Source organism: Chlorocebus sabaeus, chromosome 12 (genome assembly GCF_047675955.1).
Source record: "Chlorocebus sabaeus isolate Y175 chromosome 12, mChlSab1.0.hap1, whole genome shotgun sequence".
NCBI lineage: Eukaryota > Metazoa > Chordata > Mammalia > Primates > Cercopithecidae > Chlorocebus > Chlorocebus sabaeus.
In genome coordinates, this window is record NC_132915.1 from 48,258,066 (window position 1) to 48,274,531 (window position 16,466).

The 16,466-nt window shown below is 40.4% G+C and overlaps 1 protein-coding gene across 4 annotated transcripts in view; it reads right to left on the reverse strand.

Moving 5' to 3' along the window:
- SAXO1 (stabilizer of axonemal microtubules 1) overlaps nt 1–16,466 on the reverse strand; it is a 117,662-nt gene that overhangs the window by 22,997 nt on the left and 78,199 nt on the right. The gene's annotated exons all lie outside the window — the stretch shown is intronic.

Genomic DNA, 16,466 nt, shown 5'->3' on the forward strand with positions numbered 1-16,466 from the left:
TTACTTTTTTCCACTAAGCTATGTGAAGTGGCCAGAATATAAAGGTGGTCTGTAACTACAATTGGTTAATAAAAATTCCTTGGATCACAGAATTATACACAAGCTGTTACAGATGCCACATTGCTTGTGTAAGCATGGAAATAATTCCATACTATAACAGAGAAATGGCTGTGTTCCCAAGCTCTCCAAGTGCCACCCAGCTGCCTCAGGTCCTCCCCTGAGGTCTCCCAACAGCCCAGGAATTTAGGGCTTACTACTGACCCAACAGGGTGCTCTAAGGCTCTCCAATAGGGCCAGCCAGTGTCTTTTCTAACTGGTTGACTCCTGAGTCAACTCAGAATATCATCAGTGTACACAAATGACATCATTCAAAGCAAAACCACCTTAGTTCTGAGTCCACCAAACACCACTGACTATGTGAAACCACTTTCACATCGAAAGTCTCCCTCATTCATTCTTTCAGGTCTCACCTCAGTTATTACAGCCTTAGAAAGACTTTCCCCAATCATCTTATACCCAGGAACCACCCCGCCGTTGCATCCTGTCTCCCCACCAATCTTCCCTGCGTGTGCACGTATTTTCTCCCATCACCCTGCGTGTGCCTGTCCCATCACTTACAGCTACCTGTGACTGGCATGTCTGTTGGCGAGTTTATTGTCTCATCTGTCATGCTCAGGGCCTTTGTATCAACCTTGTTCACTGCTACACTGTACATGTACACTGTACATTTTTCAACCTTGTCCACTGTTCATTGTACATGATGTACATCTCTATGTATCATATCCTGAATTTTTCATTCAGTAAATATTTACTGTATACTAGCACATTCAGTAAATATTTATTGAATGAAAGACTGTGTGCATAAGTGAATGATTAAATAAACTTTATGCCTAGGGATGAAATGAACAAATGATAAATAGATAGTATTTAGCAGGTACAATTTTATAGTGAGTTTTTCCATTTTACATGCTTGGTAGTAATGAAACTTACTTACTTACCACTTACAGCTGGACTGAGGCAGCTGTTAAAGCTGTCAAAAACTAAGTGAAGGCAGTTTATCAATTTTGTATATGCCCACATACAATCTTCACAATGCAGCTGGGATCCCTCTCATCATCAGGCACCAGCACATCAGCAAAAACTCCATGCTGGTGTTTTCCAACTTAGCTACCTTCAGGAATGGCATAGAATTGTTTTCCCATTTTCACACTGGACTGATTTTTAATCACAGAAACTAAAATGCAATACTTTGGGGCAGTACATGGGGGAAGGGAGATAAAATCAGAGAAAGAAACCAAGAACTCCCCACTGCTCTAATGTAAAGCTATTTTCCAGGCAACAGCTGGCATGCTGCTCCTGTTAGTAAGTTCAACCTTTTATATAAATATTACTGCCACCACTATTGTTACTATGTACCCCTCTTCAATCTACTCCCAAGAGAAAAATCATCAACACCTGTACTGTTCATATGGCTAGAATTGCATATTAACAAGTACCATTAGAGATATCCCTACTTATTTTCTTCTCACCTATAGATTTGTTATCAGAAATGCCTTGAGATGGCATGAAATTGCCTCATTTACTTTTTATTTGTATTGTAAAAGCAGTATTGATTCATGGTAAATATTTTAGATATTCCTCATCATTGACAAGGAAATCTTTCAGAAATATGCCGTCCTTATAGTATGAATATCTAAATTTCACAATGTTAAATACAATAGGTAAAAGTTTGGTTTTTCTTTTTCAGAATGCACATTCTTGGCATTTAATGTACAAAGCTATGTATTTCTGTTATACACCTTTAATAAAATATCTCCTAATTGTTGGCACATAAATTGAGTGCTTTAAAGTATCTTTTGTACATTCAAGAGATAAATTGTTATATGTGCATAGTAAACAACCCATCTCCCACAGTAGATACATGTTAAGTATTACTGCCGTTTCTATGCTCACAATCAGTCCAACTATCTGAGATTTCAATTTGAGCCAACCAGTACCCTATCTTTTTAGGATTCCTACAAACCTCAAATCAAAAGCCAAGAAGCACTGGCTACCAAAAATACCTCTGCATGTATATTTTATTCACCCACACTCTAAAAGAAAAGTCAAGATTTTATTCAGGATAACTTAGTTTCAGGCACTTACAATAAAACAGGCTCCACAGGCAGAGTGATATTTTCCCTTTTCAGGGACCCTGTTTTTTAAACTGGTAAAATTACTTTCATATAACCCCCTTTCCATATTGTTACTTTTAAAAAATGTAACACACTATAAGGATTTATTCCAAAAGAAAAATACATTTAATGGCAAAATACTGCAATATGATCGGCATCATGAAAGGTGATTTCAGTACAGCAACAAGCTTCTACCCAGACATTGATGTTCCATTAAATGGAATCATATCAACATATTTATAGAGCAGACTTTGACTTATTGCTGCTTAACTGAAACCTTGTCTCACTTTGAAATACCAAAACTCTTATGCAAAAATAAATGTTTCATTGACTGAGTGTGCTCATGGAGTCATCTCCTTTCCCTACCTGCACCATGAACGCCCTGAATACCCCTCTCAAGATACCCAGCACCATGTCTTCTCACTGGTGATCTGCCCAACCCTCATTAACCAGGAATCCCTCAAGGATAAAGATCAAGTCCGACATCTTTTTGTTTTGGAAGCTAGCCAATATTATATATGTATTTAATAGATGGATGAATGGTATATAAGAGGATGATCTGCTGAAAGAAAGATATCTAAAAGTTATCAAGAAACAGAAAATAATTCGTTCTAACATTAGTAGAGTCAAAAAGGTAAAGACAGATTTCTCAATGTTTAAGAACCAATTCTATCTAAAGAAAGTTTGTAGAATTGCCCTGCCTAGGGTATTTAAAATGAAGTCTGGAAGCCATAATCCAAAGAACTGAAACTGCTTCAAGCTCTGTGATACTTGTGTCATTCCAAGAGCTCCCCTCACCACCTTGCTCAGGTACACCCGCAAACAAACCCAGATGGAGCCATAGGCCAGGAAGGAAAAGGGAGAGAGAAGGTTTATCTAGCCTACCAGAACAGAACTCTCTAAAGTCTTTCCACTCAAGAATTCACAATTCCCAGGGGTAAAAGGACATAACACTGACTTTCTGATACTTGGAAAAGAAAGTAGTAGAGACCTTACGATGGAACTCAGAAATAATTAACAATACTTGATTCTGAGCATTGGCTCCAAGCTAGAATCATAGAATTTTTTTTTTTTTTTTTTTTTTTTAGACAAGGTCTCACTCTGTCATCCAGGCTGGAGTGCAGTGGTGCCATCACAGCTCACTGCAGCCTCAACCTCCTAGGATCAAGCAATCCTCCCACCTCAGCCTCCCAAGTAGCTGGGACCACAGACATGCAAAACCATGCCTGGGTAATTTTTGTATTTTCTGTAAAGATGGGGTTTCACCATGCTTCCCAAGCTGGTTTTGAACTCCTGAGCTCAAGCAATCCACCTATCTCAGCCACACAAAGTGCTGGGATCACAAGCATGAGCCACCACACCTAGCCTAGAAACACAGAATTTTTAAATGGAAAGGGGGCATAGGGAATATCTGTTCTAGTATCTCCATTGTGTTATGTAGATGAAAAATCTGAAGTTCAGAATGGTGTACATGAACCAATCATAGATATAGGATACGTGTTTATCACTTCCAAATGACCAGGTACACTTCCTGACATACAATGAGCTCAAGTCATCTATGACTCTCAGGCAATCCTAGAATGGATAACAGAACTTTAAGAATGTAACAACTGCACTGGTACACCGGTAAGAAAAAAAAGTCAAAAAAAAAAAAAAAAAAAAAGGAAGAATATGTTCCTCTAGAATAACATCATCCAATGGAAATACAATGCAAGCATGTCATATATGTCATTTTTAATTTTCTATTATAGTAGCGATATTAGAAGGGTAAAAAAAGCCAGGCATGGTGGCACCTGCCTATCGTCCCAGCTGCTCAGCAGGCTGAGGAGGGTGGATCGCTTGAGTTCAGGAGTTTAAGGCTACAGTGTGCTATGACTGTGACTGGGAATAGCCACTGCACTCCAGCCTGGGAGACGTAGTATCTCTAAAAAAAAACTAAAGCTTTTAAAACAGGTAAAAAGAAGCAAGTGAAATTAATGTATTAATGTTTTGTTTAACCCAATATACCTAAAATATCATTTCAACATCCATTTAAAAATTAATGAGATATTTTACTTTCTTACTATACTTCAAAATCCAACGTGTCTTGTACATTTCTTTCAGTTCAGACCAGACATATTCCAAATGGTCAACACATACAACAGATAGGTGCAAATGCAACCAACTAGCAGTCACTGCCTGAGCGCTACGCTGGAAAGATTAAGAGGCTACCACCAAGTTTAGTGAAAAAGACTACCTTGATCAATTAAGCCACGCCTGCCAAAATCCTGGGTTAGGATAGGGGGTAGGGTGAAAATCTGTGCAGGAAGGGAAAGGAAGAGAAGAGAATTCTGATGGAAATGTCCACAGGCTGTTGAACATGATGACTTGTAGAATCACACGTTTGGAAGACATCTGGAACAACAATGAAGCCATAAAAATATGAATTGGAAAGTACAGATCTAAAATTCGAAGGTACAGACAAAAGAACTGCAAGCACTTGGGTACTGGAAGTTTTCTCTAAAAGTGTAGGAAAGATAAAGACACTAAAAAATATTTTTTGTTGATTAATACAATATCCGTCTCTTTCTTAAAATCTCTTTGACCTGTCTTCATATGACATAATCATAGGCATTAAAACAAATAAAAAATAAAGCAGTTTTTCTGACTTCCATAATTCATCTCCATCTATAGCACCAAGTTTCAGTTGTATGCACTTGGAACACTAGCTGCAGCTGCTCACTTTCCTGCCACTCTCACTTTTCTCTGTCTTCAAGGCCCATCTTCAATGCTACCACTACCACCCCTGACTCCCCACAAAGCTGCTGAAGATCCCGTGACACAGTTACTGGCTGTGACTCTTCTGCTCAGAGTGTGCATGGGATTATGTCCCCACTTCTTCTTCTACTGCACAGCCTTGCATGATCCTCTACTTTTAAACTTGTGTGTGTGTGTGTGTGTGTGTCTTTTAGAGACAGGGACTGACTTTGTCACCGGGAGTGGAGTATAGTGGCACAACCATAGCTCACTGAAGCCTCAAAATTCCTGGGCTTAAGCAATCCTCCCACCTCAGCCTCCCAAGCAGCTGGGACTACAGGCATGCACCACTGTCCAACTTGGCTAATTTTTTTATTTTTTGTAGAGATGGGGTTTTGCCATGTTGCCCAGGCTGGTCTCAAACTCCTGGGCTCAAACAATCCTGCCTCGGCCCCTCAAAGTGCTGGGATTATGGGTGTAAGCACCAGGATCAGTCTCAACTTCCATGTTAAGAATTTTCTTGGCTGCAAACAAAGCTATTCGTCAAAACAAACGCATGACCATTCTCCCTGCCACCAACTGGAAGCTTGAACAGTAGCTGGTATAACATGACTTTGGGCTTTTCAAACATATGAACTTTCAGTAGTTTTTTAGAATCTAACCTATAAAAAGGGCAGCATCTTGTAGGATACTCATGACTTGTCTTGCTTTCACCAGTCTTCTGGACCCCCTCCTGAGCCTAGCCTGATGTGGGAAGTGAAGAGGGTTCTCCTTCACTCGAGGAGGCAGGGTGCATAGTGGAAAGGGGCTCGGAGGCAGGAAGATCTGGTTTACAATCCTAGTTCTGCTACTGACTACTTGCGTAACACTGAGAAAGCCACTTAACTCCTCTGAACTTCAATCTTCTCCTCTTTAATCTGCAGATAACAATTTCTACTTATGTGGATGAAACCAGGTACTGGAGTTCAAATGCCTAGCCCTGTCCAAAGCAAGCACGCTGTAATTAACAGGCTAATTTATGGAAAAATTACCATGCACCACACAGGCAAAGGGTTTTGTATACCATTGCATCTAATCTTCACAGCAATGCAATGGGCAAGGCACTATCATCACCATTTTACAAATAGGAAAACCAGTCCTAAGAAGATGTTATCCTGCTTAAGGCCACATAACCGGAAGGTGATGAAGCCATGACTGGACGCCCAGGTCAGCCTGATTTCAAAGCCTATGCTTTTAAATCACAGCCGTACATAACGTGGCTTGATGGAGTGCCAGCCTGTACCAAATCTCTTTTCTGGCTGCTCTGATAAACCTAAGGGCAGTCAATAAATAGTCTGTCTGCCCTTCCAAGTTCCCTCAGCTACACTCAGAATCTTCCAAGACATTCTCCTCTTTCCCACTGAGCGTAAAAATATCCCAATACAGACCAACAAATAGATATAACTCCACTCCTCTTTAAAATTCTGATTTCCCACAGAACTTCCTTTGCTGCTTAAACAAGAGTGTCATTAGATAAAGTAATAGTGGTAATAACCAGGGAAATAAAGAAAATGGAATGCTAGATCTAGGAGAACCCTAGAGACCAGCCAGCCCTACTGCTTCATTATACAGATGTGGATGCTGAGTTACTGCCCAAGGTCACACAGCTGGTCAGCAGCAGCCTTCACCCCAGGGCCCAATCACCTCCCACATGGCTGACTTCCACTTACAATCCAATTTCAAACCCAAAGTTCAGACTCTTAAAGGATTTGCAGCCCATTTTTCCTTTTACCCAGTAGTTAAGAGCTTGTGACCTGTCACAGCTGCTGTGCAAGGGAGGAAAGCAGTGCAAAAAATACATTCTCCATCTAGGAGAGGGGAAGCTGCCCAGGATCGCCAAACACCAAGTCATAAAAGTCATCCTTCCATGCTAATAGCTTAGAATGATTCTAGGCTACCTGGAATCGCAAAAACTCTGGATGCTACAGGCAAGGCCTTCTCAAAGGATGATCTATGTCTCTAGAATGGTGTTTTGTCTTAACAACCCCAAAATCCAATTAGCCTCAGAGAAAGAATAAAGCCCACACTTTTCCTAAAGTACATTTGTGTTTACCTGCAGTGGTTTATCAACTTTTAAAATATTTATTCACTAAAAGTTGTTCTCTTTTATTTATGATAGATCCGGAGGCCAAAGGACAAGTGAGAATAGTTTTGTGAATTGCAAACTAAGACAACTTTTGGACATAGATATACTTTACAGCAATCTTGAGGCAAGATACCTCACACTTCCTACCTACACCTTGTCTATTAAGATCTTTAAAGAATCAGAACAGTATGAGAAATCTGAATAGCTCTGGCTTATACCCCACTCATGGTGCCAGTGAAATGATCAGGGATCATAAACCAGAACTTAGCCGGGTGTGGTGGCTCACGCCTGTAACCTCAGCACTTTGGAAGGATGAGGCAGGTGAATCACTTGAGGTCAGGAGTTTGAGACCAGCTAGGCCAACATGGTGAAACCTCATCTCTACTAAAAATACAAAAATTAGCCAGGTGTGGTGGTGGGCACCTGTAATTCCAGCTACTCGGGAGGCTGAGGCAGGACAATCATTTGAACCTGAGAGGCAGAGGTTGCAGTGAGCTGAGATGGCGACACTGCACTCCAGCCTGGGCGACAGAGGGAGACTCCGTCTAAGAAAATAAATAAGTAAACCAGAACCTCTGACAAGGACTAACCCCTCAGGCAACTAGAAATTGGGTAACAGAAAGCAGGGCCAACCCTTGAAATATAAGTCAGAGAAAAGCAACCTTAATGGTTATCTGGTACACATATAACAAATAGGTGCAAATGATACACCAACTAGCAGTCACTGCCTGAGCGCTACGCTGGAAAGATTAAGAGGCTACCACCAAGTTCAGTGAAAAAGACTACCTTGATCAATTAAGCCACGCCTGCCAAAACGCTAGGTTAGGATAGGGGGTGGGGTGAAAATCTGTGCAGGAAGGGAAGGAGAAGAGAATTCTGATGGAAATGTCCACAGGCTGTTGAACATGATGACTTGTAGAATCACACATTTGGAAGACATCTGGAACAACAACGAAGCCATATGAATGAAGTTGCCAGAAGAGAAGAGGAAGGAATAAAAACAAAACCTTGGAGAAACCATATTGGCAAAGAAGGAAAATAAGTTTCTGGGGGGAAAACTGACAAAAAGAGTAAGAAAACTCTGTCACAGGGATCAAATAAAGAAAAGACTTCTACACGTTCAACACTTTGATGCCACAGAAGAATCAAAAGTCATGAGGGCTGGGAAAAAGACATCTTATTTGGTGGCTAGAAAACAGCTTTAGTAGAGCAGCTGGGGTGGGACCAAGGACTCAATCCTGAAGAAGTGGTGCAAGAGACAAAAGACCATGATTCTGAAAAATCTGGTGGTGAAAGCAGCAAGAAGTTACCCAGGAGGTACTCAAGAAATGTTAACTCTGGGGTGGTCATCATGGGGTAGTGGGTGGAAGAACTAAAATCAAGTCATCTTGCAAATACAGAGGAACAGATTCACAGATAGGAATACTCTGATGAACAAAAATAATTGGTGGAAAAAGAGCCTGGACTGGCAAGAAGGCATGATTAAAGAGGGCAGATGGATGATATTAAAAAGACATCTTGAGAAGGGAGAGAAGAATCAGAGCGAGGTCTGCTGGCCCTGACCCAGGGCATCTACAGACAGAGAGAGCACGAGGCAGGACTAGAAGCTAGGAAGAGATTCAAGGTGTGGTTCATGCCTGTAATTCCAGCACTATGGGAGGCCAAGGCAGGTGGATCACCTGAGGTCAGGAGTTCAAGACCAGCCTGCACAACATGGTGAAACCCTGTCTCTACTAAAAATACAAAAATTGGCTGGGTGTGGTGGTGGGCATCTGTAATTCCAGCTACTTGGGAGGCTGAGGCAGGAGAATCACTTGAGCCTGGGAGGCAGAGGTTGCAATGAGCCAAGACCGCGACCTTGCACTCCAGCCTAGGCAACAAGAGCAAAAAAAAAAAAAAAAGATTCAAGGTGTGTACAGGGTACTCTAGGGAGTGTGCTGAAGGCGATGTTAAAGAGTTGCAGACTTGATTCCAGGAGTAGTAATGCCAAGGAGAGGCCCTGCTGGACCCAGCTGGCCCAGTGTTGGGACTTTGATCAGTAGAAATGCAAGGCTAAGGGCAGTTGATGGCAGGTGCTGATTAGAGGAGCCCTGCTGGAATGGGCAGGCAGGCGTCAGGCTGAGTGGGCAGGAGGGATGCCAACAAGAGCCAGAGCTGAGGGATGGGAGAGAGCAGCAAAGGATATGTTCAGTGGCTACTGGAGAGCACCTCATGGGTGCCCCTCCCACCTTGGCAATCAAAAGGTAAAAGAATTTCTTCTGTGAAAGAATATTTAGATTAATTACAGAAACCTCTTCAAGAAGGTACAATTGGTTAAGGCATCCCTGGGAGGCATGGGGTAGGATTTTGGCAATGGCCTCATCACCTCAGAGGGAGACACAGAAAGAAACACGTCTGCAACTCTTTTAATTCTTGGACAGCCAATTCTCTGGGGGAAGGAAGGTGCAACTCTGGAATGTTTTAACTCTGCACTACTCCTTTTTATGAGGCTCAGGGAACACTCTGCCTGAAAGCCTATTCCTAGCCTTCCCTATTACTTCCTTGAAGTTTGATTTCAAAAATCCCTCCTACCAGGTCTTCCTGGACCCCCTGGCAAGTCCATATTCATGTTACTCTTCCCCACACTCACACACCACACACTTGCAGCCCCTGCTCAGAGTCTGGCTTCCGCCACTGCCTCAGTGCATGGCACACGATGGGCACTCAACACATGATTGCTGAAAGCATGCAAAAACAGAGCAAGCTCATAGATGGGTCAGTTTTGTTCACTGGACTGCGGCCTGCCCCAGCAGCAAACTTGCAAACTGAGAAAAAAACCCACCAGCTAGATTCCTATACACGTGTCCTGTGTGGCACATCCTAAATGAATGAAAGGTGGAAACTGGATTTAAAAACAAATCCCTGAACTTCAACCCTATCTCTCATACACATACATAATTTGAGCTAGATTATAAACCTAAATATAAGAGCTAGAATTATAAAGCTTTTAGAGGAAAATATAAGAGAATGTCTTTATGACTTGAAAGAAGGCGAAGATTTCTTAGATCACACAAAGTAATAACCATAATGGAAGGAATTGGTAAATTAGACATTTATCAAAGTCAAATACTTCCACTCATCGAAAGATATCATTGAAAAAATAGATAAACCACACACTTGGAGACAATGTTTGCAAAGGGCTGGTATCCAAGATATAGAAAGATCATCTACAACTGAGTAATAAAGAAAACCGAAAAGCTAGGCAAAGATTTGAATATACATATCACAAAGATATACAAATGGCCAACAAACATATACAAAAATGCTTAACATCGTTAGTAATCACAGAAATGCAAATTTAAACCAAAATGAGATCCCACAACACATAGACCAGAATAGGTAAAATGAAAAAGAAAAACAACAACAAAACCTACTGTTGTTAAAGTGGAGAAACTGAAATTCTCACACATTATTGGTGACAATGTAAAATAGTACAACCACTTTGGAAAGTATGGAGGTTTCTTATCCATTACTAGGTGTTTATCCAAAAGAAATAAAAACCATATATTCACAAAAAGAGTTCGATAAGAATGTTCACAGAAGCTCATTCATAAAACTGAAAAGGAGAAACAGCCCAGGTGGTCCATCAGTAGGAAAGCAGATAAACTGTGTTATTATCATTCAACAGGATACCACTCAGCAGTAAAAAGGAATGAACCACTTGCACAACCACAACAGCATAAATGAATCTCAAGAATATTTTGCTGGCCGGGTGTGGTGCACTCCTATAATCCCAGCACTTTGAAAGACCGAAGTGTGCAGATCCTTTGAGCCTAGGAGTTTGAGACCAGCCTGGGTAACACAGCAAAACCCTGAATCTACAAAAAAACATACAAAAGTTATCTGGGTGTGGTGGCATGTGCCTGTAGTCCCAGATACTTGGGAAGCTGAGGCAAAAGAAACACTTGAGTCCAGAGGACTGAGGCTGCAGTGAGCCATGTTCACCCCACTGCACTCCAGCCAGGACAACAGAGCGAGACCCTGCCTTAAAATTTAAAAAAAATTTGCTGAAAGAATTAATCAAAAGAGTACATACTTTATGATTTAATTTATATGAATTTCTAGAACAGAAAAACTAATCTTTAGTGGGAAAAAAAAGTCAGATCAGGGGTTCCCACTGAGAGTGAGAGAAGGCAGTGAGGGCGAAGGGGCATACAGAAACGTCCTAGAGCACTGGCAGTGTTCTTCATCTTCATAGGGACTTGGGTTAAACAGGCACATGATTTTGTCAAAACTCAGCAAGTGCACCTCAAGATTTGTTCATTAAATGCTAAGTTTCTTGCAAAAGAAAAAAACAATTATTGAACTGTAGTTAAGAAAACAAATCCTAAAGTATTTAAATGAAAATTTTACTTGATCTCTTATTTACTTTGAAATTCTTTTTCTTTTTTTTTCTTTTTTTTGGAGGCGGTTCTTGCTCTGTCAGCCAGGCTAGAGTGCAGTGGCGCAATCACAGCTAAGTGCAGTCTCAACCTCCTGGGCTCAGGCCATCCTCCTGCTTCAACCCTTCCAGTAGCTGGGACCACAGGCATGTGCCACCACACCTGGCTAATTGTTTTTTGTTTTATTATACTTTTAGTTCTGGGATACATATGCAGAACATGCAGGTTTGTTACATAGGTATACATGTGTCATGGTGGTTTGCTGCACCCATCAACCCGTCATCTACATTAGGTATTACCCCTAATGCTATCCCTCCCTTTGCCCTCCACCCCTCAACAGGCCCCAGTGTGTGATGTTCCCCTCCCTGTGCCCATGTGTTCTCATTGTTCAACTCCCACTTATGAGTGAGAACATGCGGTGTTTGGTTTTCTGTTCCTGTGTTAGTTTGCTAAGAATGATGGTTTCCAGCTTCATCCATGTCCCTGCAAAGGACGTGAAATCATTCTTTTTTATGGCTGCATAATATTCCATGGTGTATAAGTGCCACATTTTCTTAATCCAATCTGTCATTGATGGGCATTTGGGTTGGTTCCAAGTTGTTGCTATTGTGAATACTGCTGCAATAAACATACGTGTACATGTGCCTTTATAGAATAATTTATTAATCCTTTGGGTATATATCCACTAATGGGATTGCTGGGTCAAATGGTATTTCTGGTTCTAGATCCCTGAGGAATCACCACACTGTCTTCCACAATGGTCGAATTAATTTACAATTCCACCAACAGCGTAAAAGCATTTCTATTTCTCCGCATCTGTTGTTTCCTGACTTTTTAATGATCGCCATTCTGACTGGTGTGAGATGGTATCTCACTGTGTGTGTAATGGCAAGATCATCACTCACCTCAATCTCCACCTCCTGGATGCAAGTGATTCTCCCACCTCAGCCTCCTAAGTAGCTGGGATTATAGGCATGTGCCACCACACCTGGCTAATTTTTTTATTTTTAGTAGAGACAGGGTTTCTCCATGTTGATCAGGCTGGTCTTGAACTCCTCAACTCAGATGATCTGCCTGCCTTGGCCTCCCAAAGTGCTAGGATTACAGGAATGAGCCACCACACCCGGCTCTCATTGTGATTTTGATTTGCATTTCTCTAATGACCAGTGATGAGTTTTTTTTTTTTCATATGTTTGTTGGCTGCACACATGTCTTCTTTTGAGAAGTGTCTGTTGACCCACTTTTTGATGGGGTTGTATTTTTCTTGTAAATTTAAGTTCCTTGTAGATTCTGGATATTAGCCCTTTGTCAGATGGATAGATTGCAAGAATTTTCTCCCATTCTGTAGGTTGCCTGTTCACTCTGATGATAGTTTCTTTTGCTGTGCAGAAGTTCTTTAGTTTAATTAGCTCCCATTTGTCAGTTTTGGCTTTTGTTGCCATTGCTTCTGGTGTTTTAGTCATAAAGTCTTTGCCCATGCCTATGTCCTGAACGGTACTGCCTAGTTTTTTTTCTAGGGTTTTTATGGTTTTAGGTCTTACGTTTAGGTCTTTAATCCATCTTGAGTTAATTTTTGTATAAAGTGTAAGGAAGAGGTCCAGTTTCAGTTTTCTGCATATGGTTAGCCACTTTTCCCAACACCATTTATTAAATAGGGAATCTTCTCTCCATTGCTTGTTTTTGTCAGGTTCATTAAAGATCAGATGGTTGTAGATGTGTGGTGTTATTTTTGAGGCCTCTGTTCTGTTACATTGGTCTATATATCTGTTCTGGTATCAGTACCATGCTGTTTTGGTTACTGTAGACTTGTAGTATAGTTTGAAGTCAGGTAGCACGATGCCTCCAGCTTTGTTCTTTTTGCTTAGGATTGTCTTGGCTATACAGGCTCTTTTTTGGTTCCATAGGAAATTTAAAGTAGTTTTTTCTAATTCTGTGAAGAAAGTCAATGGTAGCTTGATGGGAACAGCATTGAATCTATAAATTACTTTGGACAGTATGGCCATTTGCACAATACTGATTCTTCCTATCCATGAGCATGGAATGTTTTTCCACTTGTTTGTGTCCTCTCTAATTTCCTTGAGCAAGTGGCTTGTAGTTCTCCTTGAAGAGGTCCTTCACATCCTTTGTAAGTTGTATTCCTAGGTGTTTTATTCTCTTTGTAGCAATTGTCAATGGAAGTTCACTCATGATTTAGCTCTCTAATATTGGTGTATAGGAATGCTTGGGGTTTTTGCACATTTATTTTATATCCTGAGACTTTGCTGAAGTTGCTTATCAGCTTAAGTTTTGGAGCTGAGACAATGGGGTTTTCTAAATATACAATCATGTCATCTGCAAACAGAGACAATTTGACTTCCTCTCTTCCTAACTGAATACCCTTTATTTCTTTCTCTTGCCTGATTGCCCTGTCCAGAATTTTCAGTAGTATGTAGAATAGGAGTGGTGAGAGAGGGCATCCTTGTCTTCTGCTGGTTTTCAAAGGGAATGCTTCCAGTTTTTGCCCATTCAGTATGATACTGGCTGTGGGTTTGTCATAAATAGCTCTTATTGAGATATGTTCCATCAATACCCAGTTTACTGAAAGTTTTTAAATTTTGTCGAAGGCCTTTTCTGCATCTATTGAGATAATCATGTGGTTTTTGTCATTGATTCTGTTTATGTGATGGATTATGTTTACTGATTTGCAAATGTTGAACCAGCCTTGCATTCTAGGGATGAAGCCAACTTGATTGTGGTGGATAAGCTTTTTGATGTGCTGCTGGATTCGGTTTGCCAGTATTTTACTGAGGATTTTTGTATTAATGTTCGTCGGGGATATTGGCCTGAAATTTTCTGTTTTCGTTGTGTCTCTGCCAGGTTTTGGTATCAGGATGATGCTGGCCTCATAAAAGGAGTTAGGGAGTCATCTCTCTTTTTCTATTGTTTGAAATAATTTCAGAAGTAATGATAAAAGCTCCTCTTTGTACCTCTGGTAGAATTCAGCTGTGAATCCGTCTTGACCTGGGCTTTTTTTTGGTTGGTAGACTATTAATTACCGCCTCAATTTCAGAACTTGTTATTGGTCTATTCAGGGATTCCACTCTTCCTAGTTTAGTCTTGGGAGAATGTACGTTTCCAGGAATTTATCCATTTCTTCTAGATTTTCTAATTTATTTGCATAGATGTGTTTATGGCAGTTTGTATTTCTGTGGGATCAGTGGTGATATCCCCTTTATCATTTTTGATTATACCTATTTGATTTTTCTCTCTTTTCTTCTTTATTAGTCTGGCTAGTGGTCTACTCTGTTAATCTTTTCAAAAAACCAGTTCCTGGATTCACTGATTTTCTTGAAGGGTTTTTCATTGTTTCTATCTCTCTCAGTTCTGCTCTGATCTTAGGTATTTCTTGGCTTCTGCTAGCTTTTGAATTTGTTTGCTCTTGTTTCTCTAGTTCTTTTAATTGTGATGTTAGGGTGTTGATTTTAGATCTTTCCCGCTTTCTCCTGTGGGCATTTAGTGCTATAAATTTCCCTCTACACACTGCTTTAGCTGTATCCCAGAGATTCTGGTACATTGTCTCTTTGTTCTCATTGATTTCAAATAACTTATTTATTTCTGCCTTAATTTCATGCAGGTTATTCATTTTTCCATGTAATTGTGTGGTTTTGAGTGAGTTTCTTAATCCTGAATTCTAATTTGATTGCATTGTGGCCTGAGAGACTGTTATGATTTCCGTTCTTTTGCACTTGCTGAGAAGTGTTTTACTTCCAATTATGTGGTCAATTTTAGAATAAGTATGATGGGGTGCTGAAAAGAATGTATATTCTGTTAATTTGGAGTGGAGAGTTCTGTAGGTATCTATTAGGTCCACTTGGTCCAGGGGTGAGTTCAAGTACTGAATATCCTTGTTAATTTTGTCTCATTGATCTAATATTGACAGTGGGGTGTTAAAGTTTTCCACTATTATTGTGTGGGAGTCTAAGTCTCTTTGTAAGTCTCTTAGAACTTGCTTTATGAATCTGGGTGCTCCTGTATTGGGTGCATATATATTTAGGATAGTTAGCTCTTTTTATTGCATTGATCCCTTTACCATTATGTAATGCCATGGTCTTATTTGATCTTTGTTGGTTTAAACTCTGTTATCAGAGACTAGGATTGCAACCCCTTTTCCTTTTTTTTTTTTTTTTTTTTTTTTTTTTTTTTTTTTGTGCTTTCCACTTCCTTGGTAGATCTTCCTCCATCCCTTTATTTTGAGCCTATGTGTGTCTTTGCACGTGAGATGGGTCTCCTGAATACAGCACACCAATGGGTCTTGACTATCCAATTTGCCAGGTTGTGTCTTTTAATTAGAGCAGTTAGCCCATTTACATTTAAGGTTAATATTGTTATGTGTGACTTTGATCCTGTCATTATGATGCTAGCTGGTTATTTTGCACATTAGTGGATGTAGTTTCTTCATAGTGTCAACGGTCTCTACATTTCGTTATGTTTTTGCAGGGGCTGGTACCAGTTTTTCCTTTGCATATTTAGTGCTTCCTTCAGGAGCTCTTGTAAGGCAGGCCTGGTAGTGACACAATCCCTCAGTATTGGCTTGTCTGTAAAGGATTTTATTTCTCCCTCACTTATGAAGCTTAGTTTGGCTGGATATAAAATTCTGGGTTGAAAATCATTTTCTTTAATAATGTTGAATACTGGCCTCCACACTCTTCTGGCTTGTAGGGTTTCTGCAGAGATCCACTGTTAGTCTGATGGGCTTCCCTTTGTGAGTAATCCAACCTTTCTCTCTCGGTGCCATTTGCATTTTTTCCTTCATTTCAAACTTGGTGAATTTGATGATTTTATGTCTTGGGGTTGCTCTTCTCATGGAGTATCTTTGTGGTGTTCTCAGTATTTCCTGAATTTGAATGTTGGCCTGTCTTTCTAGGTTGGGGAAGTTCCCCTGGATAATACCCTGAAAAGTGTTTTCCAACTTGGTTCCATTCTCCCCATCACTTTCAGGTACACCAGTCAAAAGAGGGTTTGGTATTTTCA